At 40.9% G+C, this 26,367-nt stretch overlaps 1 protein-coding gene and 1 pseudogene across 6 annotated transcripts in view; one reads left to right on the top strand and one right to left on the bottom strand.

Annotated features, from left to right (window-relative positions):
• The window catches only part of USP54 (ubiquitin specific peptidase 54), a 149,762-nt gene that overhangs the window by 97,253 nt on the left and 26,142 nt on the right, over positions 1-26,367 (bottom strand). The window lies entirely within an intron of this gene.
• LOC133095606 (protein FAM136A-like) lies at positions 14,874-15,292 on the top strand (annotated as a pseudogene).

Raw genomic sequence — 26,367 nt, 5'->3', positions numbered from 1 at the left:
GGCATGGTCAAAAAAAAAAAAAAAAAAAAAAATCCTCACCAAATCCCCCCACATTGGGACACACAGTTTTTCAGGGCACAAGTCTTCTGTGTCCCGCTTTGCCTGACAAAGCAATAAAGCTATTCTTTTCTACTTCACCCAAAACTCTGTCTCCAAGATTCAATTCGGCACCAGAGCGCAGAGGCCAAGTTTTTGGCATCACTAGTCTCATAGAAAGCGGTTAAAAACACGAACCTCTCATTCTCTTTTAAATCTTAAGCCTACAAGTTTAAGGCAAAATCAAGGAAGAAGAAAGACATGCCTAAGGGGAAAAAAAAGAAAGAAAGAAGAAAATGTTGGGGGGTGAGGGGAAGACGATGAAATAGAGTGCAAGTAAAAATTATGTTGCTAGCCTATTCCTGTACTATAGACTTCAGAACAGACTAAGTTCAGACAGACCCTGTCCAAGTGATCTCATGAGACCACACAGAGCTTGAACTTACTACTTCCTGTAAGTAGAGGACATTGAGGCCCAGTTATGTTGCTTCTACATTAACACTCTCCCTCCAATTTTCTGAAACCATGTCTGACCTCTAATCTTATATTTTTCTCATTTTTACCTTCTCTATCCATATAGCTCTTATCCTAAACCTCTTCAAACCCTCAGACCCCAAATCCACGTCTAGAGCTCTTTCTTCTAGTGCTCTTACTCCAAATCTGTGAAGATTTAGGTCAGGCACATAATGAGAGGACTAAAGGACAGTGGTGACTGTGCCAAAAATTCAGGATGGCCACAAACTAAAATTGGGAATAAACTGAAGAGCAATTTGCTCCCAGTTCTGATAACACCTTGCTATGTCACTGAAATAATTATGCGTGTTAACTCAGAAGATTCTAAAGACAAAAACTCTCCTTAAGAGGTTTCACAAGAACCAAATTGAGTCTACAGTTGTGCTAAGCTGTCAGCAGAGTAATTTACATTTTTGGCAATATTTATCCTAAATCGTCTCTGGTCTTTTCTAGCTGTAGTGAAAGCCTCTGAGATTTCTACCACATTTCAGCAAATTATAACTGATTTGGGGTAGAGTTACTAATAATGTATTAAGATATACATGCTAGGGGAATTCCCTGGTGGTCCAGTGGTTAGGACTCCATGCTTCCACTGCCGGGGCCTGGGTTCAATCCCTGGTCGGGGAACTAATAAGATACTGCAAGCCACGTGGTGCGGCAAAAAAAAAAAATATATATATATATATATACACACACATGCTAAATTTTTCCCCATGTTCAACTGAACCTTAAAAACCACACCATCATTGGCACAGTGGTTAGGAATCTGCCTGCCAATGCAGGGGACACGGGTTCAAGCCCTGGTCCGGGAAAATCCCACATGCCGCGGAGCAACTAAGCCTGTGCACCACAACTACTGAGCCTGCGCTCTAGAGCCCATGAGCCACAACTGCTGAGCCCGCGTGCCACAACTATTGAAGCCCACATGCCTAGAGCCCGTGCTCCACAACAAGAGAAGCCACCGCAATGAGAAGCCCGTGCGCTGCAACAAAGAGTAGCCCCTGCTCGCTGCAACTAGAGAAAGCCTACACACAGCAACGAAGACGCAATGCAGCCAAAAATAAATAAATAAAACTTTTTTTAAAATCCTTTAAAAAAACAAAGTCACACCATCGTGCCAGGACAATTCAAGGGGGAAAGAATAGTCTCTTTAACAAACAGTATTGGGGACTTCCCTGGTGGCGAAGTGGATAACACTCTGCGTTCGATCCCTGGTCAGGGAACTAGATCCCACATGCATGCTGCAACTAAGAGTTTGCATGTCACAACTAAGGAGCCCACCTGCCACAATTAAGGAGTCTACCTGCCGCAACTAAGGAGCCCACATTGTGCAACTAAAGAGCTGACGAGCCACAACTAAGGAGCCTGCCTGCCTCAACTAAGAGCCAGCACAACCAAATAAATAAATTAAATAAATAAATATTAAAAAAAAAAAATAGTGTTGAGGCTGTTACCCAAAAATTGGGTTTGCCTATTTTTTTTTTTAATTTTTATATTTATTTTTGGCTGTGTTGGGTCTTCATTTCTGTGCGAGGGCTTTCTCTAGTTGCGGCAAGCGGGGGCCACTCTTCATCGCGGTGTGCAGGCCTCTCACTGTCGCGGCCTCTCTTGTTGCGGAGCACAAGCTCCAGACGTGCAGGCTCAGTAGTTGTGGCTCCCGGGCCTAGTTGCTCCGCGGCATGTGGGATCTTCCCAGACCAGGGCTCGAACCCGTGTCCCCTGCATTGGCAGGCAGATTCTCAACCGCTGCGCCACGAGGGAAGCCCTGGGTTCGCCTCTTGATGGGTGTCCAGCCAAAAGACACAGCCAAGCCAAAGACTGGGAGAAGGAAGGATTTATTACTTGCAGCAAGTAAGGAGAACACCAAGGATCTTTCCCAAAGCAGTGTCTCCCCAAATAGCAAAATTGGGAAAGTTTTAAGTTAAGAGTACATGCATGTTCATGAAGGGACTTGGGCCAACGACAGAGTTCAAGCTTTAGTTGATTGAAGTCACAAGGGTCAGAAAAGGTCAACATCATCATCCCTCAAGTTCCAGCTTTTCTGGTGGTTGAGCACTTCATGCTAATCTTTACCACTGAAACAGAATTGGGAATCTTTACAACTGATATATTATCTTTGCTAGTGTTACTTCTCTTGTCTGACAACTGGTCTGCCTGTTTTTGCATTCTTTTGTTCCCTTAAGATCACTAATTACTGAGACCTGTTCAAGGACTAGCACTGTGACCAGGCTTAGATCATAAAATGGCTTAGGCCAAAAATGGCTACTCTTATATCAAGAAAGCCATGCCTGGTTCTCTTTCTCTGGGGACCCCCAACCCTATCTGCTTACAAGGCAACTGGATATCCATATGCAAAAGAATGCAGCTGGACTCCTATCTCACACCATATGAAAAACAATTAACTAAAAATGGATCAGGGACTTACCTGGTGGTCCAGTAGGTAAGACTCCACGCTTCCCATGCCAGGGGCCCAGGTTCGATCCCTGGTCAGGCAGGGAACTAGATCCTGCATGCATGCCACAACTAAGAGTTTGCATGCCGCAACTAAGAAGCCCACATGCCACAACTAAAGATCTGGCGTACCGCAATTAAACAGGCCACAACGAAGATCCCACATGCAGCAACTAAGACCCAGCGCAGCCAAAATAAATAAATAAATATTTTTAAAATAAATAAATAAATAAATAAAAATGGGTCAGATATCTAAATAAATGAGCTAAAACTATTAAAACTTTTAGAAGAAAGTTTAAGCATACAACTTTATGACTTTGGGTTAGGCAAAGTCCTCTTAGATATGACACAAGCAGCAAAAGGAAAAATAGATAAATTTGACTTCATAACAATTAAAACTTTTATGTTTTAATGGACACCATCAAGAAAGTAATAAGATGGGGCTTCCCTGGTAGCACAATGGTTAAGAATTCACCTGCCAATGCAGGGGACACAGGTTCGAGCACTGCTCCGGGAAGATCCCACATGCCACGGAGCAACTAAGCCCATGCACCACAACTACTGAGCCTGCGCTCTAGAGCCTGCGAGCCACAACTACTGAGCCCACGTGCCACAACTACTGAAGCCCGCGCCTAGAGCCGTGCTCCACAACAAGGCAAGCCACCGCAATGAAAAGCCCGCGCACCACAACGAAGAGTAGCCCCCGCTCACCACAACTAGAGAAAGCCCACACGCAGCAACGAAGACCCAATGCAGCCTAAAATCAATAAATAAATTAAAAAAATTTTTTTAAGTAATAAGATAACCAAAAAAATGGGAGAAAATATTTGCAAATTACATTTCTGATAAGAGACTTGTATCTAGAATAGATAAAGAATACTTACAACTGAATAATAAAAGCAATCCAATTTAAAAATGGGTATTTCTTAAAACCTCAGTTTAAAAAATGTTCTGAATAGACATTTCTCCAAAGAAGATACACAAATGAATAATAAGCACATGAAAAGCTGCTCAACAATACAGCATGGAAAGAGGCAAGAGGAGTGACTTTACAGTGAAGAAACCTGACAGCCAGTGCCTCAGGCAGGTGATCAAGGTCAATATCAACAATGATAAATCATGTTGATAACATTTACCCTTGATATGATGTGATGCGAATGATACTATATATCTGGATCTTCCACCCAAAAACCCATAACCCCAGTCTAATCATGAGAAAAGTATCAGACAAATTCCAATGGAGGGGCATCCCGCAAAATACTTGACCAGTAGTCCAAACAGTCCAGGTCATCAAAAATAATCAAAGTTTGCGAAACCGTTATAACCAAAAGGAGCGGTGATAAGTAATGCAATGTGGAATTTTAGATGGGGACTTAAACAGAAAAAAAACTAAGCTGGGACGAAGTGAGAGAGTAGCATTGACGTATATACACTACCAAATGTAAAATAGATAGCTAGTGGGAAGCAGCTGCATGGCACAGGGAGATCAGCTCGGTGCTTTGCGACCACCTAGAGGGGTGGGATAAAGAAGGTGTGAGGGAGACGCAAGAGGGAGGGGATATGGGGATATACGTATGCATACAGCTGATTCACTTTATTATACAGCAGAATCTAACACAACATTGTAAAGCAATTATACTACAATAAAGATACTAAAAAAAACAAAACAAAACTGAAGACATCTTAACAAACTATGGGCTTTGGTTAATAATGTTTCAATATTGGTTTATTAATTGCAACAAATGTGCCACACTAGTGTAAGATGTTACTAGTAGGGGAAACTGTGTATGGAGAGACACAATATGGGAACTCTCTACTATTGAAACGAAGCAGGACCCTGTGGGGCCCACCTGCGTATAAATCCTTTCCATGTCCCCTGTTTCCAGGAAATAGGCTTTATTCAGCCACCTTGACTTTCCCTGAGTTCCAAAGGGCAGATTCAAACAGTTGCTTATCAGGGAAGGGAGGGAATGCAGAAACAAAGGAGGAGCAGTTAAGAAACAACAGTGCAGGGGCTTCCCTGGTGGCGCAGTGGCTGAGACTCTGCCTGCCAATGCAGGGGACGCGGGTTCGAGCCCTTGTCTGGGAGGATCCCACATGCCGCAGAGCAACTAAGCCCGTGCGCCACAACTACTGAGCCTGCGCGTCTGGAGCCTGTGCTCCGCAACAAGAGAGGCCACGATAGTGAGAGGCCCTGCGCACCGCGATGAAGAGTGGTCCCCGCTTGCCACAACTAGAGAAAGCCCTCGCACAGAAACGAAGACCCAACACAGCCATAAATAAAATAAGTAAATAAAATTTAAAAAAAAAAGAAAAAAGAAAATGCTCCCTATTTCGCTTACAAAATTAATTTAAAAAAAGAAAAGAAAAAAGAAACAACAGTGCAGGGACTTCCCTGGTGATCCAGTGGTTAAGAATCCGCCTTCCGATGCATGGGATGTGGGTTCAATCCCTGGTCAGGGCCACAGCTAGAGAGAAACCCGTGCGCTGCAATGAAAGATCCCGCATGCCGCAACTAAGACCCAACGCAGCCAAATAAATAAAAAAAGAAAGAAACAGTGCAGCAATAAAAGCAGGGTCCTGGTTCTTCCTCAAGGAATATATATAACAATACCTTTGAGGGCTTCTGTAGGAACTAAGGTCCCCACCTAGGTGGAGGAGGGTAACTTCAGGCTGTGCACAAGATTCCTGGAACACCACCCTGTTACCTCACCACCAACCAATCAGTAGAAAGCCTGCACACAGAAAATAAGGAAGACTCTGACCTCCTCCCCAAATGATTCTCCCTTAAAACACTTTCCTGGGGCTTCCCTGGTGGCACAGTGGTTAAGAATCCGCCTGCCAATGCAGGAGATAGAGGTTCGAGCCCTGGTCCAGGAAGATCCCACATGACGCGGAGCAACTAAGCCTGTGCGCCACAACTACTGAAGCCCAAGCACCTAAAGCCCGTGCTCCGCAACAAGAGAAGCCACCGCAATGAGAAGCCTGCGCACCGCAAGGAAGAGTAGCCCCTGCTCGCTGCAACTAGAGAAAGCCCACGTGCTGCAACGAAGACCCAAACGCAGCCATAAATAAATAAATAAATAAATAAAACACTTTCATGGTTAAGCGGAATCGTCAGAGTTGGTTTTTAGGCACAGGTCTGCCATCTCCCCAGATTGCCAGCCTCCTGAATAAAGCAACCTTTCCTTTCCAACCAACATGTCTGTCAAGTATCAGCTTTTGAGCAGCGAGCAGCAGAATCTGAATTTGGTAACACTATTTGCTCAATTTTTCTATAAATCTAAAACTGTTCTAAAAAATAAAGCTGATAGCTTGTTAATAATTAATAATTAAAAAAACAAACATAGGTTAAACAATGAAATGAAAATCAAAACCACCTCTTCACACCAAAATGGCTATAATAATAAGGGTTAACAAGAGTGGAAAGAAATCTGAATCTTCCTGCACTGCTGTTGGAAATGTAAAATGGTGCAGCCACTTTAGAAAACAGCCTGGTAGATCCTCAAAAGATTAAACATAGAGTTACCATATGACCCAGCAATTCTATTCCTAGAGATAGATAGGTAGGTAGGTAGGTAGGTTAGGTAGGTAGGTGGGTAGGTAGATAGATAATCTCCAAGAGAAATTAAAACATACATTCACTTAAAAACTTGTACATGAATGTTCATAGCAGCATTATTCATAATAGACAAAAAGTGGAAACAACCCAAATGTATATCAACTGATAAATGGATAAATAAAATGTGATATATTCATACCATAGAATAGTATTCTGTCATTATAAGAATGAAGTACTAATACATGCTACAACATGAATAAACCTTGAAAATATTATGCTAAGTGAAAAGGCCAGTCACAAGGACCACCTATTGTACGATTCCAATTATATGAAATATCCAGAATAGGCAAATTACAGAGATAGAAAGTAGATTAGTGGTTGCCTAGGACTGAGAGGAGGTGTGAAAGAAATAGAAAGTGACTGCTAATAGATATACCATTTCTTTTGGAGGTGATAAAAATATTCTAAAATTAATTGTGGTGATGGTTGTTCAACTCTGTAAAGATATTAAAAACTACTGAATTGTAAAACTTTAAATGGATGAATTGTGTGGTATGTGAATTATACCTCAATAAAGCTGTTATTTTAAAAAATTACAGTTTTCCTCTTCGCAAAACAAGGACACTGTTTCATGTCTGTGGTTTAAATTAGGTTCCCATAAACAACAGCAGCTGCCACCTGGTAAAACTAGATGGCTTCAAATGCTTGCAAACAACTTATGTGTGTATGAGATTTTGAATAGCTGTTTTTAAAGAATACATAAGCAAGAAAATCAGGCTGTCAGGGCATTCTTACTGTCTGACATTGTTATTTAATTCAGGACAGAATGCAATCACCATTTCTCTAATCAAGAAGCCAACAGTAATACTACTGATTACATGTATGTCCAAAGTGAATGGACACAGATAATTCACTGTGACAAAAATAAGGCTGAAAATGCCACCGACATGTCACAGCAGCAGAAGTCAGAGTACAAGTGTTATGTTTGGGTGGAAAGACAGAACAGATGAACAAGGCAGCCTGAAACGATACTTGCTGGGCACACCCTTTGCTAAACAATTACAAACATTCCCCTACATGTCTGTAGAAATCCTTCCTGTTGCTTTTTGGGCAAATTTCCGCAGAGTACTCTCAGAAGCTGACTTAAAACCATCTGTTTGAAAAACAATCTGACTGTGCTCAAGGTGCAAAGAAAGCAGAGAACTAATGAACCTTTGGTGAGTGAAAAGGGGGACAGAAGGATAGGGGAAAAAGATGGGCAAGTATTTACCTTCATTAAAGAGACTTAAACACCACTCCCGAGTTGGTGATCTGAACTGGGAACAGGGGAAAAGGGAGACATGACAGCATAGTATTAATGGTTTGGGAAAGGAAGTGGTCCTTTGTGCCACTTTATTTTCTTTCCTTAAACAAAGAATTTAAATGTCCTGTTCACAGAGAGAAAAAATAGATGACCAATAAAGATAGGGAAAATGTCCTATCTCATTCATGTTAAAGAAATGCAAAAGAAAAGTACTATCACCTTTTGTATCTCAGAATGCCAAGTAATTAAAAGTTTGGTGAAACCAGAGCAGGTGAGAGTGAGGAGAGGGGTAAATTCTCATTCACTCCTGGTAGAAATAAAATTAATTTGGTGGTATTTCTCAATTTAAAATGCTTATACCCTTTGTTTCAGCAATTCAACTTCTAGAAATTTACCCTGCAGTTTGCAAAGATAATGTAGAAAGATATTACAGTTGCACTGTTTGTAATAAGTAAAAACTAAATGTCTGTCAACAGGAGATTGGTTAAATTACGGTAAGTCTCATTTGGGAATATTTACAGATGAAATAATATGTAAGGAATTTACTTCAAAATAATTATGGGTTGACTAAGGAGGAGTGGGGGAAGGATAGATGAAACACAACTGACCGTGTATTTAATAGTTTCATGAAGCTGGTGATGGGTACAGGTGAGTTCAACACACTCTTCTCCTTACTTTTGTATATGTTTGAAATTTTCCATAATAAAAATATACAAATGTATTAAACAACCTCACCGAAGCGGGTAGTGGATAAAGGTACTGACCTAAGCAACTATGGAAATGACTGGAGTTTGTAAGACTAATGGCAAAGAAACTGAACGTTACCACTGCCATTCTAGCTAGTACAGATGCTTCCCACAGGTGTACAAGTTAACAATTCTGAAAAACACTATACATGTATACTGGAATTGAACAATTAAGTAAATGAATGGGAGATGGTGGAAGGTTTCTCACGTTTGGAATGGGAAGTTACAGATAAGACGGAAGAAAAGGCTAAAATTATCCATGTGGTAACAGATTAGAGTTGGAATATAAACTTGGGTTTAGCTTAATAAAGATACAGATGGGGGACTTCCCTGGCAGTCCAGTGGTTAAGACTCTGTGCTTCCAGTGCAGGGGGCATGGGTTCGACCCCTGGTCAGGGAACTAAGATCCCACATGCCGCACGGCGCGGCCAAAAAATAAAAGATTTTTTTAAAATAAATAAATAAAGATAAAGATGGTTACATCTAGAAATATTTACAGATGTGTATATGTATACATGCATATATTTACTTGCTCTGTCAGCTGAGAATGCTTAGAATCAATGACACACCAGTTGCAACAAGCACACCTAGACCTGACATCTTAGTTTCAAATACTATTCTCCAATAAAAGAATCCAAGGTTCCTTGGAGAAATGGCTGATTCTAGGCCTGGGACAGGAAATACATTAGATGAGCCTGGAGCATCTTATAATGTCAAAAAGTAAGGAAATGCTAAAAACAAAACACAACAAATATCCTAAATTGATAGAGGTATATCAAAGGGACACAGGAGACAACCAAAGGAGTGCCCAATGGCCAAATCTAAAACAATTTGAGAAGAAAAAGAAAGTAATATTGGATTATAGGCTAAAGAATAAGATAAATATCTATGAGTCCATACCAATATAAAGAAATGTATTCCTGGGGAATTCCCTGGTGGTCCAGTGGTTAGGACTCCACGCTTTCACTGCAGGGAGCATGGGTTCAATCCCTGGTCGGGGAACTAAGATCCCGCATGCTGTGTGGTGCAGCAAAAAAAAAAAAATGTTTTTTATTGAAGTATAGTTGACTTACAATGTTGTGTTAGCTTCTGGTGTACAGCAAAGTGATTCCATTTTTTATATATACATATATATATTCTTTTTCATATTCTTTTCCATTATGGTTTATCCCAGGATATTGAATATAGTTCCCTGTGCTACACAGTAGGACCTTGTTTATCCATTCTAAATGTAATAGTTTGCATCTACCAACCCCAAACTCCCAGTCCATCCCTCTCCCTCCCGCTTTCCTTTGGCAACCATAAGTCTGTTCTCTATGAGTCTATTTCTGTTTTATAGATAGGTTCATTTTGCCATATTTTAGATTCCACATATAAGTGATATCATATGGTATTTGTCTTTCTCTTTCTGACTTCACTTAGTATGATAACCTCTAGTTCCATCCATGTTGCTGCAAATGGCATTATTTCGTTCTTTTTATGGCTGAGTAGTATTCCATTGTGTATATGTACCACATCTTCTTTATCCATTCAACTGTCAATGGACATTTCAGTTGTTTCCATGTCCTGGCTATTGTGAATAGTGCTGCTATGAACATAGGGTTGCATGTAACTTTTTGGATTATAGCTTTCTCTGGATATATGCCCAGGAGTGGGATTGCTGGATCATATGGTAATTCTATTTTTAGTTTTCTGAGGAACCTCCATACTGTTTTCCATAGTGGCTGCACCAACTTACATTCCTACCAACAATGTAGGAGGGTTCCTTTTTCTCCACACCCTCTCCAGCATTTGTTATTTGTAGACTTTTTTAAGGATGGCCAGCGTGAGGTGGTACCTCATTGTAGTTTTGAATTGCATTTCTCTAATAATTAGTGATGTTGAGCATCTTTTCATGTGCCTACTGGCCATCTATATGTCTCCTTTGGAGAAATGTCTATTAAGGTCTTCTGCCCATTTTTCAATTGGGTTATTTGGTTTTTTTGTTGTTGAGTTGTAGGAGCTCTTTGTATACTGTGGAAATTAAGCCCTTGTCTGTTATGTCATTTATAAATATTTTCCCCCATTTTGTAGGTTGTTTTTTCGTAAAAAAAAATAAAATTTTTTAACAAAAAATTAAAAAAATAAAATTGGCAACTGCCTAGAAAACAAACTTAGGGGAAAGGAGTAGGGGAGGGATAAATTAGGAGCTTGGGATTAATAGCTACATGCCACGATATATAAAATAGATAAACAACAGGGTCCTACTGTATAGCACAGGGAATTATATTCAATATCTTGTAATAATCTATAATGGAAAAGAATCTGAAAAAGAAAAAAATATATAGATATATATAAAGCTGAATCATTTTGCTATATAACAGAAACTAACACAACATTGTAAATCAACTATAATTCAATAAAAATTAATTAATTAAAATGGCCAGGGCTTCCCTGGTGGCTCAGTGGTTAAGAATCCGCCTGCCAATGCAGGGGACACGGGTTCGAGCCCTGGTCCGAGAAGATCCCACATGCCGTGGAGCAACTAAGCCCGTGCGCCACAACTACTGAGCCTGCACTCTAGAACCCGCGAGCCACAACTACTGAAGCCTGCACACCTAGAGCGCATGCTCTGCAACAAGAGAAGCCACAGCAATGAGAAGCCCGTGCACTGCAAGGAAGAGTAGCCCCCGCTCACCGCAACTAGAGAAAGCCCGTGCGCAGCAATGAACACCCAACGCAGCCAAAAATAAAATAAATTAAAAAATAATTTTTTTTAAAAATGGCCAACTGCCAATAAAGTCAATATTTGTTTACCTAAAAAAAGTATATTAAATTAAGATAATAGGGACTTCCCTGGTGGCGCAGTGGTTAAGAATCTGCCTGCCAATGCAGGGAACAAGGGTTCGATCCCTGGTCCAGGAAGATCCCACATGCCTTGGAGCAACTAAGCCCGTGCGCCACAACTACTGAGCCCACGCACCACAACTACTGAGCCCACGCACCGCAACTACTGAAGCCCACGCACCTACAGCCTGTGCTCCGCAACAAGAGAAGCTACCGCAGTGAGAAGCCTATGCACCGCAACTAGAGAAAGCCCACACACAGCAATGAAGACCCAACGCAGCCAAAAAATAAACTTCTAAAAAAAGAAAAAAAAATTTTTTAATTAATATAATAAAATAAAGTTAACAACTGCCACCCTATCTCCTTACCCTGCTTTAGTTTTTTTAATTGTACTTATCACTACCAGACATTACTCATTATCTACCTTCCCCATTAGAATGTAAGCTCCATAAGGCAAGGGCTTTGTTTATCTTATTTGCTACTGTATCTCCAGAATCTAGTATACTATGTGGACACATAGTGGGCATGCCATAAATAACTTGCTGAATGAATAAATTATTAGGATGTTAGGTGAAAAGAGCAGATTATAACAGTATTTTCAAAAATATTTCATTTTTATAAAATCAAGCAAAATGGAAAACAAAAGCTACTATACACACACAGAGTCAATCCTCATTACATGGATTCCTCATATGCCAATTTTCCTATTCACTAAAATTATTTGTAACCTCAAAATCAATATTTGCAACACTTCTGTGATCACTCATGGACATGTGAATGCACAGAATGGTGAAAATTTTGAGTTGCCTGAGGTGCACATTCCCAACTGAGGTCAAAGCCTGAAGGCAATACTCAGCCTTCTGTTTCAGCTCTGATACTACAAACTAGTGTCCTTTTAGTGGTTTACTTAGTACAACATTTTTCACACTTCTGTGCTTTTGGTTGGTGATTTCACTGTTTAAAATAACCCCCAAGTGTAGTACTGAAGTCTACTGTTTCTAAGTGCAAGAAGGCTGTGATGTGCCTTCTGAAGAAAATACATGTGTGTAGATAAGGTTCATTCAGGCATAAGTCACAGTGCTATTCACCATGAGTTCAATGTTAGTGAATCAATAATATATATTAAATAATGTGTCTTTAAACAAAAACACACATAAAACAAGGTTACATGTTGATTAGTTAACAAAAATGGGACCAGAGACTCATAGGAACCTAATCCTGTATTTCCCCTAGGAGCAATGATTCAGTATTCATTAATTCAGCATTTGCTGTGATGCTATAGAACATATTAGCACAAATAATAAATTTGTGTGTGTATTTGCATATGTAAAATTAAATTAAAAGGTCAGAGAGATTATATACCATTATACCATGATGTTAATATAGTTATTGTTAATATAATCTTTGGGCGGGAAGATTATAAGGTATTCTTATTTTTTCCTTATTTGTATTTTCTATTTTTTCTTTTACAATGAAAATATTTTTTGTTAGAAGAAAAAAACTGAGTTGCTGCTAATATTTTAAAATAAGAATTATAGTAGTAAACATTCTATGGTAGCCAAAGAAATATAAATACAGGATAAGAATAGTGATTTTAAATAATTAAAGTGTAAATTTATAGCTCTCCTCTTAACTTTTTAATCTGGATCTTCTAAATGAAACCTCATATACGCAAATACACATGTAAGCCTATACACTTCTCCCTGATTAGTGATTAACAGACTACTCAAATACTAACAGTTTGAAACTCACTCATTTATAATTATAGAATTTTAGAGTAGAAATAATCTTTGGAGAACTTAAAGTTTCTAACCTAATGCGAGAAAATTTTTTGTAATCTTTTTTACAAGAGGTCACCCAGCCCCTAACGGACTATGTTCAAGAACAGAAATCACATTATCTTATAAGGCCATACATTTTAATTTCCACCCAGTGCTCTTAGTTCAACCTCTGATCAAAAACAGAGGAGATCTACTATTTCCTCTTTACGTATGCCTTCAAATATGTAAGACAAAACTCATGTGTTCCCTTAGTCGCCTCTTTCCAGGCTAAATACTCTAGTACAACCAAGACTCAGAGCAGTACACAACTTTATTCATCCCCTCATGTAATCCCCACTCTTTTGAGTATGCGCTGGATCTGGTGACTTGCTTCTAATGAACAAAATATAGCAAATGTGATGGGATGTCATTTGCAAGATTAGATTATAGACTCTGGCTTCCATCTTCTTCACTGTCATGGAAGCCAGCTGCCATGTTGTACAGAGAGTCCCACAAGGCAAGGAATTGAAGGATGCCTCAGCCAACAAGCTAGAAAGGAACTAAGGTCCTCAGTCAATTAACCTGTGAGAAGCGGAATCACGCCACATGAGAGGCAGAACTTGGAAGCTGATCCTCCCCCAGTTGAGTCCTCAGATGCAATCAAAGCTCCTGTTAAAAACTTGATTACAGGGACTTCCCTGGTGGTGCAGTGGTTAAGAATCCACCTGCCAATGCAGGGGACACAGGTTCGATCCCTGGTCCCGGAAGATCCCACATGCCACAGAGCAACTAAGCCCATGCACCAAAACTACTAAGCCTGCGCTCTAGAGACCGCAAGCCACAAATACTGAGCCTGCACTCTAGAGACCACAAGCCACAACTACTGAGCCTGCGTGCCACAACTACTGAAGCCCGCATGCCTAGACCCCATGCTCTGCAACAAGAGAAGCCACCACAATGAGAAGCCAGCCCACCACAACAAAGAGTAGACGCCGCTCTCCGCAACTAGAGAAAGCCCGCACACAGCAATGAAGACCCAACGCAGACAAATAAATAAATAAATAAATAAATAAATAACTTGATTACAGCCTATGAGAGACACACTCTGATTCCTAACTCACAGAAACACAGAAAACAAATATTTGTTGCTTTAAGTTGCAAAATTTTGAGGTAATTTTTTATGCAGCAATAGATAAATAATACACTAGTAATTTCACTTCTCATCATAGCCTAGAAAAATTCTCACACATGTATCTTCCTTAATTAGAGGAAAACTGAAAACAAGTTAAATGTTCATCAAAGGGGAATGAATAAATACAATGTGATACAGTCTTAAGATTTAATGCTATGTATCATTTTAAAAATGGAATATACAAGGTAGATCTCTAAGGGGGAAAAAAAGGACTGATAACTTACCTACTGGATTTGAATGAATGGAGCAGAGTTTTAGGTCCTAGCTAAGAGTCTGGGAATGATTTGATAGTGATTAGAACTTTAAAAACTGAGCAAATGAAAAAAGCAAGCTAATTATGCCGAAGGAAAATGAAAAGTTGTAAAAGAAAAGAATTATCGGGAAAGGGCGGGCCGCAGTGACCCAGGAAGCGGCGGCAAGGGGGCGGGCTCTTGAGCGGGAGTCCATGTGGGCGCCTGCCGGCAGGGAGCAGCACCGGGTCGCCATGGCGGAGCTGCAACAGCTCCTGGTGCAGGAGGCGGGGGACTCCATGGTGAAGAGTCTGGAGAGAGAGAACATCTGGGAAAGATGCAGGGCCTCATGTTCCGCTGCAGCGCCGGCTGTTGTGAGGACAGCCAGGCGTCCATGCAGCAAGTGCACCAGTGCATTGCGTGCTGCCGTACACCTCTGGCTCAAACCCAGGCCCTGGTGACCAGCGAGTTGGAGAAGTTCCAGGACGGCCTGGCCCGGTGCACTATGCACTGCAACGACAAAGCCAAAGAGTCAATAGATGCAGGGAGTAAAGAGCTTCAGGTGAAGCAGCAGCTAGAGGGTTGCGTGACCAAGTGTGTGGATGACCACATGAACCTCATCCCAACCATGACCAAGAAGATGAAGGAGTCTCTCTCATCCATTGGGAAATAGATGTCTGCTATTGGCCATTGGGGCTGAAGGCAGGAATCTGTCTAAAAAGAGGAATGGGGATTTGGGTTTTCTAAGGAAAGTTTATGAATGAGGAAATTAAGGATGGCCGCAAGTTTAAGGCCTAGGTCACTTGCCTCTGGACACTGGTTCCTTTGTGTTTGAATCCTAGAAAGTGAAAAAAACTGGTGCTAAAATTTGGGTCAGAGATAGCACAGGAGAGTTTTTGTGAGCCTGAATTTCATGTGGCAAGTGCTTATCCTGGCAATAAGGAGTCTCCCTTGTACCAAACCAGAGCCCTCCAAGGTACCAGATTCTCTTAGTACACAGATACCAACAGGCTGGCAGGTTCATCTGTCCTGCTTATGATCTGGTGGAGTGTGAGGAGAGGTGTTTCTATTTGTTGCCAACCTCCTGTTTACCAGAAGGATCACTACAACATTTTCCACAAACTGGAAATAAAACAAAATCCATGAGGTCACTAATTTAGAAGGGGAAAGGGGGCTTCTGGGGATCTGTTTTGCTTGGTTTTGTTTTATATACAAGGGCATGAAGTTACTTTAAGATGTAGAGTTGGGGGAGGTAGTTTGGATAAAAACTTTGAAAGGGTCCTTGCAGATATTCATTTCTGGCCGTCAAAATGTGGATGCACATTTCTTAAAATTCTCACACATGACATCTTTCAGCCTGGAGACCCTGCAAAAATATAAGAAGCGCTATCACACTGGTAGGGGAAGCAAACCTTCCCTCTAACTGGCAGCCATGATGAGCCCTGAGGCGGTCTGCAGCAGAGCCAGCCGAGTCACAAGACAATCTTGCAGTGACACTCACCCTTGAAGGGAAAGGGGATTTTGATTGTGCTATATGCTAGTATTCAGGAATGAACAGCGAAAGACGAATTGTTAGCTGCTTAATTAAGAGACTTATGGGGCTTCCCTGGTGGCGCAGTGGTTGAGAATCTGCCTGCCAATGAAGGAGACATGGGTTCGAGCCCTGGTCTGGGAAGATCCCACATGCCGCGGAGCAACTGGGCCCGTGAGCCACAACTACTGAGCCTGCGCGTTTGGAGCCTGTGCTCAGCAACAGGAGAGGCCGCGACAGTGAGAGGCCCGCGCACCGCGATGAAGAGTGGCCCCCGCTCGTCGCAACTAGAGAAAGCCCTTGCACAGAAACGAAAACCCAACACAGCCAAAAAATAAATATAAATAAATAAATTAATTTAAAATAAAAAGAGAGTTATGAAGTACTGGCTTTGGAAAAATCTGGTTTTCATAAAACAAAATAGAATGAAAGCCTAAACCCAGTATTGCTTACTTTGCCCCCTGTAATAACAGAGCTCTGTTGAAACAATCCCTTGGCAACATGAAGGTCAAAGGAGAAAAAGTAAGCTTTTTCTGGGGCAAGCTGTGACTCCTTTAGAGCAAAACATGGGACAGCCACCCCGCCCCCGTTACCAAATACCACTTTTGCGACATGGGTTGTTCTTGCCCCAGTTCTGGCACCTTATCGTTTTATTAAGGACCTTGTTGTGTTTTTACCAACTTATTACTTGATAATATAGCCTGTCTGTTTGCTGTTTCAAGATGGTGATGTATTTTCCTAGTGGTTTGGTTTTAAAAATAAATAAGACGTAATTTTTCAAAACAAAACAAAAAAGAATTATCATCATTGTACATGATGTAGCTCAGGTTCAATATTTATATAATATAAATAATAAATAACGACTTTACCCCCCAAATCACATAACTATGTTGAAAATATACCAGAGAACACATATATGTATTTAAAAGGGCCAACACTTCATATTCTTTATATTGAACACTTTATACACATTTAACAGTTTTTAAAAGCAATTGATATGATTATACTATTAGAAATATTTAAGACACTTGATTATGGTTGCCTCTGTGGGGGGGATAACTGCTCTTTTTCCTTCTACACATATAAACTATTCACATTTTAAATTTTATTTATTTTTATTTATTTTATTTTTGGCTGCGTTGGGTCTTTGCTGCCACACGCAGGCTTTCTCCAGCTGCAGCGATCGGGGGGCCACTCCTCGTTGCGGTGCGCGGGCTTCTCATTGCGGTGGCTTATCTTGCTGAGGAGTATGGGCTCTAGGCGCACCGGCTTCCGTAGTTGTGGCTCGCGGGCTCTAGAGCGCAGGCTCAGTAGTTGTGGTGCACGGGCTTAGTTGCTCCGCGGAATGTGGGATCCTCCTGGACCAGGGCTCGAACCTGTGTCCCCTGCATTGGCAGGCGGATTCTTAACCACTGTGCCACCAGAGAAGCCCCACATTTTTAAAACTATGCACATGTATTACTTTGATAAAAATAAGATGAAGTTCCTTGTAGGGAGGGAGAGGGAAGGGGCTTTGGTTTTATCTCTATTGTTTTATTTCTAAGAGAGAAAGAAAAATTATGTAACAAATACCCATGTTTCCATTTTAAATTGCATAAAATTTAAATAAATGTTTTAAATTATTTTAAAATTTCTCAATACTCTGCTCCTCAAATCCTAACAATTTCCTACATAAATGGTTTTCAGACCATTTTTGGTCCAGTCTCCCTTCCTTACAATGCTCTCAACTTTATCAGTGTCCATTTAAACCAATATGCAAAATGTATTTCCAATCTAGCCCAAAAATATATTGGAACCAATACTTTTATGACCTGGATAAACTGGTAATATAGCTGAAGGTGTTTTTAGCAGCCACATTGTATAGGCAGTTGCTGCTACGTTTGTGATTAACCAAAATTCCCAGATATTTTTCACATGAACTGCTGGCCAACCAGCTCTTCCTCATCCTGTTATTGCGCATTTGAAGTTTTGAATTTAAATATAGGACTTATTCCTGCTAAGTTTAATTTCAGTTTGAGCCCATGATTTCACCCTATGGACGTAATTTTTAAGGCTTTATTTATCATCTGTCAAATTAACTATTCCTGCATCTTTGCAATACTTACATCTCTGATTAACTTGTTTTAAAAATGTTTTAATGGGACTTCCCTGGTGGCACAGTGGTTAAGGATCCGCCTGCCAATGCAGGGGACATGGGTTCGAGCCCTGGTCCGGGAAGGTCCCACATGCTGCGGAGCAATTAAGCCCGTGCACCGCAACTACTGATCCCGTGTGCCAGAACTACTGAAGCCCACGCGCCTAGAGCCCCATGCTCCGCAACACGAGAAGCCACCACAAGGAGAAGCCCGCTCACCGCAATGAAGAGAAGCCCCCACTCACTGCAACTAGAGAAAGCCCTCACACAGCAACGAAGACCCAACGCAGCCAAAAATAAATAAATAAATAAATAAAAATAAAATTGTTTTACTCTATCCAAGGTCCAAAGAAAATCCACCAGAGGCTTTTCCTGGTGAAATCAAGAGTCTAAGTGGGTACAATTATTCAATCTTCTACACATTCATTTAGTCAATCAACCAAACCATATTTTACTACATAACAGCTACAAATGTATCATGAAAGACTGGGAGAAAGAAAAGACAACCCTCAGAATGGGAGAAAATATTTGCAAACGAAGCAACTGACAAAGGATTAATCTCCAAAATATACAAGCAGCTCATACAGCTCCAATATCAAAAAAACAAACAACCCAATCCAAAAATGGGCAGAAGACCTAAATAGACATTTCTCCAAAGAAGATATACAGATTGCCAACAAACACGTGAAAGGATGCTCAACATCACTAATCATTAGAGAAATGCAAATCAAAACTACAATGAGGTGGACTTCCCTGGTGGTGCAGTGGTTAAGAATCCGCCTACCAATGCAGGGGACACGGGTTCGAGCCCCGGTCCAGGAAGATTCCACATGCCGTGGAGCAACTAAGACCATGCACCACAACTACTGAGCTTGCGCTCTAGAGCCCGTGAGCCACAACTATTGAGCCTGCGTGCCATAACTACTGAAGCTCACGCGCCTAGAGCCCGTGCTCCACAGCAAGAGAAGCCACCACAATGAAAAGCCCGTGCACCGCAACGAAAGAGTAGTCCCCGCTCTCCGCAACTAGAGAAAGCCTGCACGCAGCAACGAAGACCCAACACAGCCAAAAATAAATAAATTAAATAAATTAAAAAAAAAAAAAAACTACAATGAGGTATCACCGCACACAAGCCAGAATGGCCATCATCAAAAAATCTACAAACAATAAATGCTGGAGAGGGTGTGGAGAAAAGAGAAACCTCTTGCATTGTTGGTGGGAACGTAAATTGATACAGTCGCTATGGAGAACAGTATGGAACAGTTTTTTCCTTAAAAACTAAAAACAGAACTACCATATGACCCAGCAATCCCACTACTGGGCATATACCCTGAGAAAACCATAATTCAAAAAGAGTCATGTACCACAGTGTTCACTGCAGCACTATTTACAATAGCCAGGACATGGAAGCAACCTAAGTGTCCATCGACAGATGAATGGATAAAGAAGATGTGGCACATATATACAATGGAATATTACTCTGCCATAAAAAGAAACGAAATTGAGTTATTTGTAGTGAGGTGGACAGACCTAGAGTCTGTCATACAGAGTGAAGTAAGCCAGAAAGAGAAAAACAAATACCGTATGCTAATACGTATATATATGGAATCTTAAAAAAAAAATGGTTCTGATGAACCTAGGGGCAGGACAGGAATAAAGACGCAGACGTAGAGAATGTAACTGAGGACACAGGGGCGGGAGAGGGTAAGCTGGGACGAAGTGAGAGAGTGGCATGGACATATATATGCTACCAAATGTAAAATAGATAGCTAGTGGGAAGCAGCTGCATAGCACAGGGAGCTCGGTGCTTTGTGACCACCTAGAGGGGTTGGATAGGGAGGGTGGGAAGGAGACGCAAGAGGGAGGGGATATGGGGATATATGTATACATATAGCTGATTCACTTTGTTATACAGCAGAAACTAACACAACATTGTAACACAATTATACTCCAATAAAGATGTTTAAAAAAATTGCATTAATTTAAACATTAAAAAACATTAACAATGCAATAGACCAAAAGCCATTGAACTGTACACTTTAAATGGGTGAATTATATGGTATGTGAATTATATCTCAATAAAGCTGTTAAAAAAAAGAAAGACTGAGAAACTGTGGGATTATGACTATAACTAGAACAATCTCTTGATCTACTAACCTCGTAATTCTAAATAGAAGTAATAGAATTTAAGAATAGAAATAGAAGAAATTTGTTATGATAAATCAGCCTATACTAAATCTTTTGGGTTAATACTCCGTATCATCTGTTTGATCACTTATAATTTAATTTTTCTGGATTTAACATTAATTTTACAGGTCTGCAGTTTTCCAACTACTTTCCTCTTTTTGGATATCAGGACATTTGTCTCTCTCTGGTTTTTATGATTTCTCAAAGATTAACAACAGTGACTCTGAGATCATCAGCCAGTTAATTCAGTACTCTGAAATTCAACTGAGCCTTAAAATTTAAATTCACTTTAAAATGATCATTCTTGCCATCTGGGGTAGTTTGTAGTTTACAATTTGCTATATACTTTCTAGTTTGAAAACTATTGTCCTTGCTGCTAGGAATAATCTATAGAGTACTTATTTTTTAAAGAACTTTAGAATTTCTCAAAAATCCTATAAATAGGTTAAATAGAAACTAATATACCATTATCCTATTTTACACATAGGGAAACTGAAGAACAGAGAAATTTAAATTATTTACCCAAGGTCAAAGAGCTACAATGAACCAAAATCTCCTATTGCAGCCTAGGGCTCTTTTCATAAGGTCATGTAGATCTCTAACACAAAACTACTTAAGACAGCACACAAAGCTTCTTGCTTAAAAACTGATTTTTCAGTTAGTGGTTGACAGGGGTTAAGGAGTGGGTAGGTGCAAAGGAAGTGGGTATAGCTGTAAAAGGGTAATATGATGTATCCTGTGGTGATGAAAATATTCTGTACCCTCACTGTATCAATGTCAATATGCTGGTTGTGATTTTGCACTACAGTTTTGCAAGATATTACCACTGGATGAAACTGGGTAAAGAGTATATCAGATCTCTAATTCTGTGTGAATTTTGAGAAGTATCTCAAAAGAAAAAAGTTTACTAAAAAATAATTAATAATTGATATTTCTTTTTTAAGCCAACTTAATTTTAAAGAAGCTTACTTAAAGTGAATAGTTTAGGTAAATTAAGACAAAAAACAAAATACAATCATGCATAGGGCTCTGAAAGCCAGCACAGGGGACTTAAAAAGCGGGTAAGTCCCATTAACTAAAGCTTTAAAAAAGCCATAGAGATCCTTGGAAATTAAAAAGGAACCCCCAGGATTTTTGTTGCCCAAAGAAGCAAAATCAAAAAAGACAGTATAGGAATAAACTATTAAGTCACCTCAAAACGAATCACTAGAATAAAGTTAAAACCACCAAAGCTTTCCTCAACCATCGACACACTTTACTGCAAACCTCAACTTAGAGAAAAAATGAATGTGCACATGTGTCACCTTCAACTTGATATTCACAACCACACATTTCAAAAGAGTCCCAAAATTGCTTCTGTTTTTTTGCTACTCACAAAGTGCCTGAAGCTTCAACCATTTCCTGCTTCTCCCAGCTGCAGGACTTGCAATTAGGAAAACATTCACTCAGCATCTAGAGCAGGTCTGGTTAGAAGGATGAGCTCATCCCTTCAGATGTGCACCTGATCCTCAGGAAGTTGCTCCTCCTCCAGCCAGCAGGTCTTTGTATGTTTAAAGTGACACCCACAACCTGTGTAACCACTTGGCCAGAGCCAGAACAAGTCCTTCTCTATACATGCCTACTGCCACGGAATCATTTCCTGCTCTGGCCACCTCACATAGCCACCAAATTCAGGCGGCAGTATAGCAGTAGCAGCTGCTGCTGCTCCCAGTATGGCCTCACTAGAGAAGGATTTCATTTTCAGCTTATAATGGAGGTCAGGTTCTTCACTTCTACCCTGTGAACATCATACTATTTGTTTCAACAGGTCCTTGCCCAGAGTCAGACCTGACCAGAATCACCCCTTTTTTCAGAACTTACAACTCATTTTCTTAAACCAGGAATGTAATGCTTCTCCATTCTCTTATTCTGCTTGTCTTGTCTACAAGTCTCAATTAACAGAGGCAGCTAAATGCACTATATGCATTTACAGCTAAATGCTCCAAACCCAAGTTTGCCCCTCAGTTTCACTACTTCTAAGAAAACATTTACTCTGCCATAGCTGTCTATTTATTGGTAAAACACATAATAATACTAACTCAAAAGATACGTAGCATTCACTTCAAAACGATGTAATATTGGTACTTTAATTATCTTCAATCAAAAGTACCTGGGTACTGGGCTTCCCTGGTGGCGCGGTGGTTAAGAATTCGCCTGCCAATGCAGGGGACACGGGTTCAAGCCCTGGTCCAGGAAGATCCCACATGCCGCGGAGCAACTAAGCCCGTGCGCCACAACTACTGAGCCCGTGCTCCGCAACAAGAGAAGCCACCGCAATGAGAAGCCCGCACACTGCAACAAAGAGTAGCCCCCGCTCACCGCAACTAGAGAAAGCCCGTGCACAGCAACGAAGACCCAACGCAGCCAAAAGTAAATAATAAAATAAAATTTAAAAAAAAAGTACCTGGGTACCAAATAGTCATTCAACAAATATTTCTGTGCACCTATTATATAAAACTGTCTGACGGTGCCGAACTGGGCTTTCAACTTTAAAAAAAAAAATCTAAGAAATAACCCTTCCCATCCCAGCCTTCCACAGGACCTTTGCAGTATTTTTACCTCTGTCATGGTAAGCTTCTAATACACTAACAGGCTGAGGTAGGAATATAAACTAGTCGGAGTAACATCAAATTCATTAGCGGTTACCTTTGAGGGATGGCAAGGGACTTGTGATCAAGAAGGGGAAAACCAGGAGCCTTCAACTTATTTAGTAATATTTAATTTGCTGGATAGTAGATACAAGGATCCTTATTGTATTATTCTTCTTAAATGTCTTAAATAATAAATAATAAAAATTTTTAAACAGAGAACTTCAGAGCATCAAAAGACACAGTCAACAGAGTGAAAAGACAACCCACAGAATGGGAGAAAATATTTGCAAATCATTTATCTGATATGGAGTTAATATCTAGAATATATAAATAACTCCTACAAGTTAACAACAAGTGATTGAAAAGTGCACAAAGGACAATAGACATTTCTCCAAAGAAGATATACAGATGGCCAATAAGCAAATGAAAAGATGCTCAACATCACAAGTCTTTAGGGAAATGCAAATCAAAACCAAACTGAAAATTGAAAACACCCATTAGGATGGATACTATCAAAAAAAAAAAAAAAACAGAAAATAACAGTTGTGAATGAGGATGTGAAGAAACTGGAACTCCTACTGGGAATGTAAAATGGTGCAGCCACTACAGAAAATGGTAAGGCAATTCCTCAAAAAAATTAAAGACAGAATTATCATATGATCCAGCAATTCCACTTATGGGTATATATCCAAAAGAACTGAGAGGACTGGCCAAGATGGTGAAGTAGGAAGATCCTGAACTCACCTCCTCCCACGGGTGCACCAAAATAACAACTATTTACAGAGGAAATACTGATGAGAAAAACTGGAAGACCAGGAGAAAAGATCTTCTACAACTAAAGAAATAAAGAAGGAACCACAAAAAGACGGGTACGAGGGGTGGTGACATGGTATAGTAAAAACCCATATCCCCAGGTAGGCAAACCACAGGTGGGAGGACAACTACAATTGAATAGGTTCTTCTCAAGGAACAAGGAGTCCAAGGCCCACAACCAGCTCTCCAGGCCTGGGTCTTGCACCGGGACAACAAGCCCCACATTTGGCTTTGAAGGTCAGTGGGGCTTACTTTCAGGAGAGGCAGAGGGCTGTGGGAAATAGAGACTCCACTTTCAAAGGGCACACACAAAATCTCACACACTCCAGGACTCAGCGCAGAAGCAGTAATTTGAAAAGAGCCTGGGTCAGAACCCCCTGCTGATCTTGGAGAGCCTCCTGGAGAGGCAGGAGACAATTGGAGCTCATCCTGGGGACAAAGACACTGGCAGCAGACATTTTGGGGAGCTCATTCTACCATGTGGACATTGGTGCTGGCAAACGCCAATTTGGAATCCACCCTTCAGCTTATTAATGCCGAGACCCAACCCCACCTACCAGCCTATCAGCACCAGTACTGGGACACCTCAGTCCAGCAGCTAGCCAAGCAGGAACACAGACCAACCCACCAGTAGGCTGGCCAGAGACACTGGGACACAGCCTCACCCACCAGTGGGCCAGCAGTAGCCTCAGGACCAGCCTCTCCCACCAGTGGGCAGGCACCAGCAGAGGAATCCAATACCAGTAGGCTGACACCACCTTCAAGATACCCAGGACCCCACAGTCAACCATATCAGGAACCTGCCCACCCCCACGCCCCTGGGCCTTGGTCCTACCCACTAGCAGGCTGACAACAGCTCTGCGACACCTTGGACGCCTCAGCTGGCTGCCCCAGGATCCAGCCCCACTCACCAGTGGGCCAATACCAGCTTGGGACACCCCAGACCCCACAGCCAGCTCTGTCAGGAACTAGCCCTACCCACAGGCAGGCCAACACTAGATCCAGGACCCCCAGCCCCACAACCACCCACCCTGGAACATGGCTCTGCCCATCAGTGTGCCAGCACTAGCCCCAGGACCCCTGGGGCCCCAGAGCCAGCCTCCTCATGACCCGGCCCCACACACCAGCAGCCAGTAGCCTCTGCACAAGTCAGGGCCTGGCAACCAACCAGAGAGGGGGCCAGCCACACCTACCAGACCACCCATAGTAGTCAACCCACCACAACAGAAGGACCCACGCACATAGCTCTGGTGACCAGAGGGAAGTGCACTACTGGGATGCATAGGATGTCTCCTACAAAAGGCCACTTCTCCAAGATCAGGAAACATAACCAATCTACCAAATATACAGAAATAAAAACAGCAAATTAGGCAAAATGAGGTGACAGAAGAATATGTTCCAAATGAAGGGACAAGATAAATCTCCAGAAGAACTAAGTGAGTGGAGATAAGCAATCTACCTAATAAAGAGTTCAAGGTAATGATCGTAAAAATGTTCAAAGAACTCAGGAGAAGATTGGATGAAAAGAGTCAGAAGTTAGAAGTTTTTAACAAAGAGTTAGAGAATATAAAGAAGAACCAAATGGAGTTGAAGAATACAATAAATAAAATAAAAAATACACTAGAAGGAATCAACAGTAGATTAGATGATACAGAGGGATGGATCAGCAAGCTGGAAGACAGAGTAGTGAAAATCACTGAAGCTGAACAGAAAAAAGAAAAAAGAAAAAAGAAATGAGGACAGCTTAAAAGACCTCTCAGACAACATCAAGCATTCTAACATTCACATTGTAGGGGTCCCAGAAGGAAAGGAGAAAGAAAAGGACAGAGAACATATTTCGAGATAAAATACCTGAAAACTTCCCTAACCTGGAAAAGAAAACAGACATCCAGGTCCAGGAAGCACAGAGAGTCTCAAGAGGATCAATCCAAAGAGGACAACACGCAGACACATTGTAATCAAAATGGCAAAAATTAAAGATAAAGACAGAATATTAAAAGCAGCAATGCAAAAGCAACAAGTTTCAGATGAACTCCCATAGGGCTATCAGCTGTCTTTTCAGCAGAAACTCTGCAGGCTAGAGGGAGTGGCACAATATATTTAAAGTGATGAAAAGGAAAAACCTACAACCAAGAATACTCTACTTTGCAAGGCTTTCATTCAGATTTGATGGAGAAATCTAAAGTTTACAGACAAGAAAAAGCTAGCTCAAAGAGTTCAGCACCACCAAACCAACTTTACAGAAATGTTTAGCGGACTTCTCTAAGTAAAAAAAAAAAAAAAAAGTCCACAACTAGAAATATAAAAACTACAAAAAGAAAAATCTCATTGGTAAAGGTAGTAAACCAACCACATGTAAAGCTAGTAAAAGAGTTAAAAGACAAAAGTACTAAAATCATCTGTATGCACAATAAGTAGTTAAGGGATACACCCAGATGTAGCATATGATGTCA

This window comes from Eubalaena glacialis, chromosome 1 (assembly GCF_028564815.1).
Source record: "Eubalaena glacialis isolate mEubGla1 chromosome 1, mEubGla1.1.hap2.+ XY, whole genome shotgun sequence".
NCBI classification, from domain to species: Eukaryota; Metazoa; Chordata; class Mammalia; order Artiodactyla; family Balaenidae; genus Eubalaena; species Eubalaena glacialis.
The sequence above is the reverse complement of the archived record's forward strand: the minus strand, read 5'-3'. Positions and strand labels throughout refer to the sequence as shown.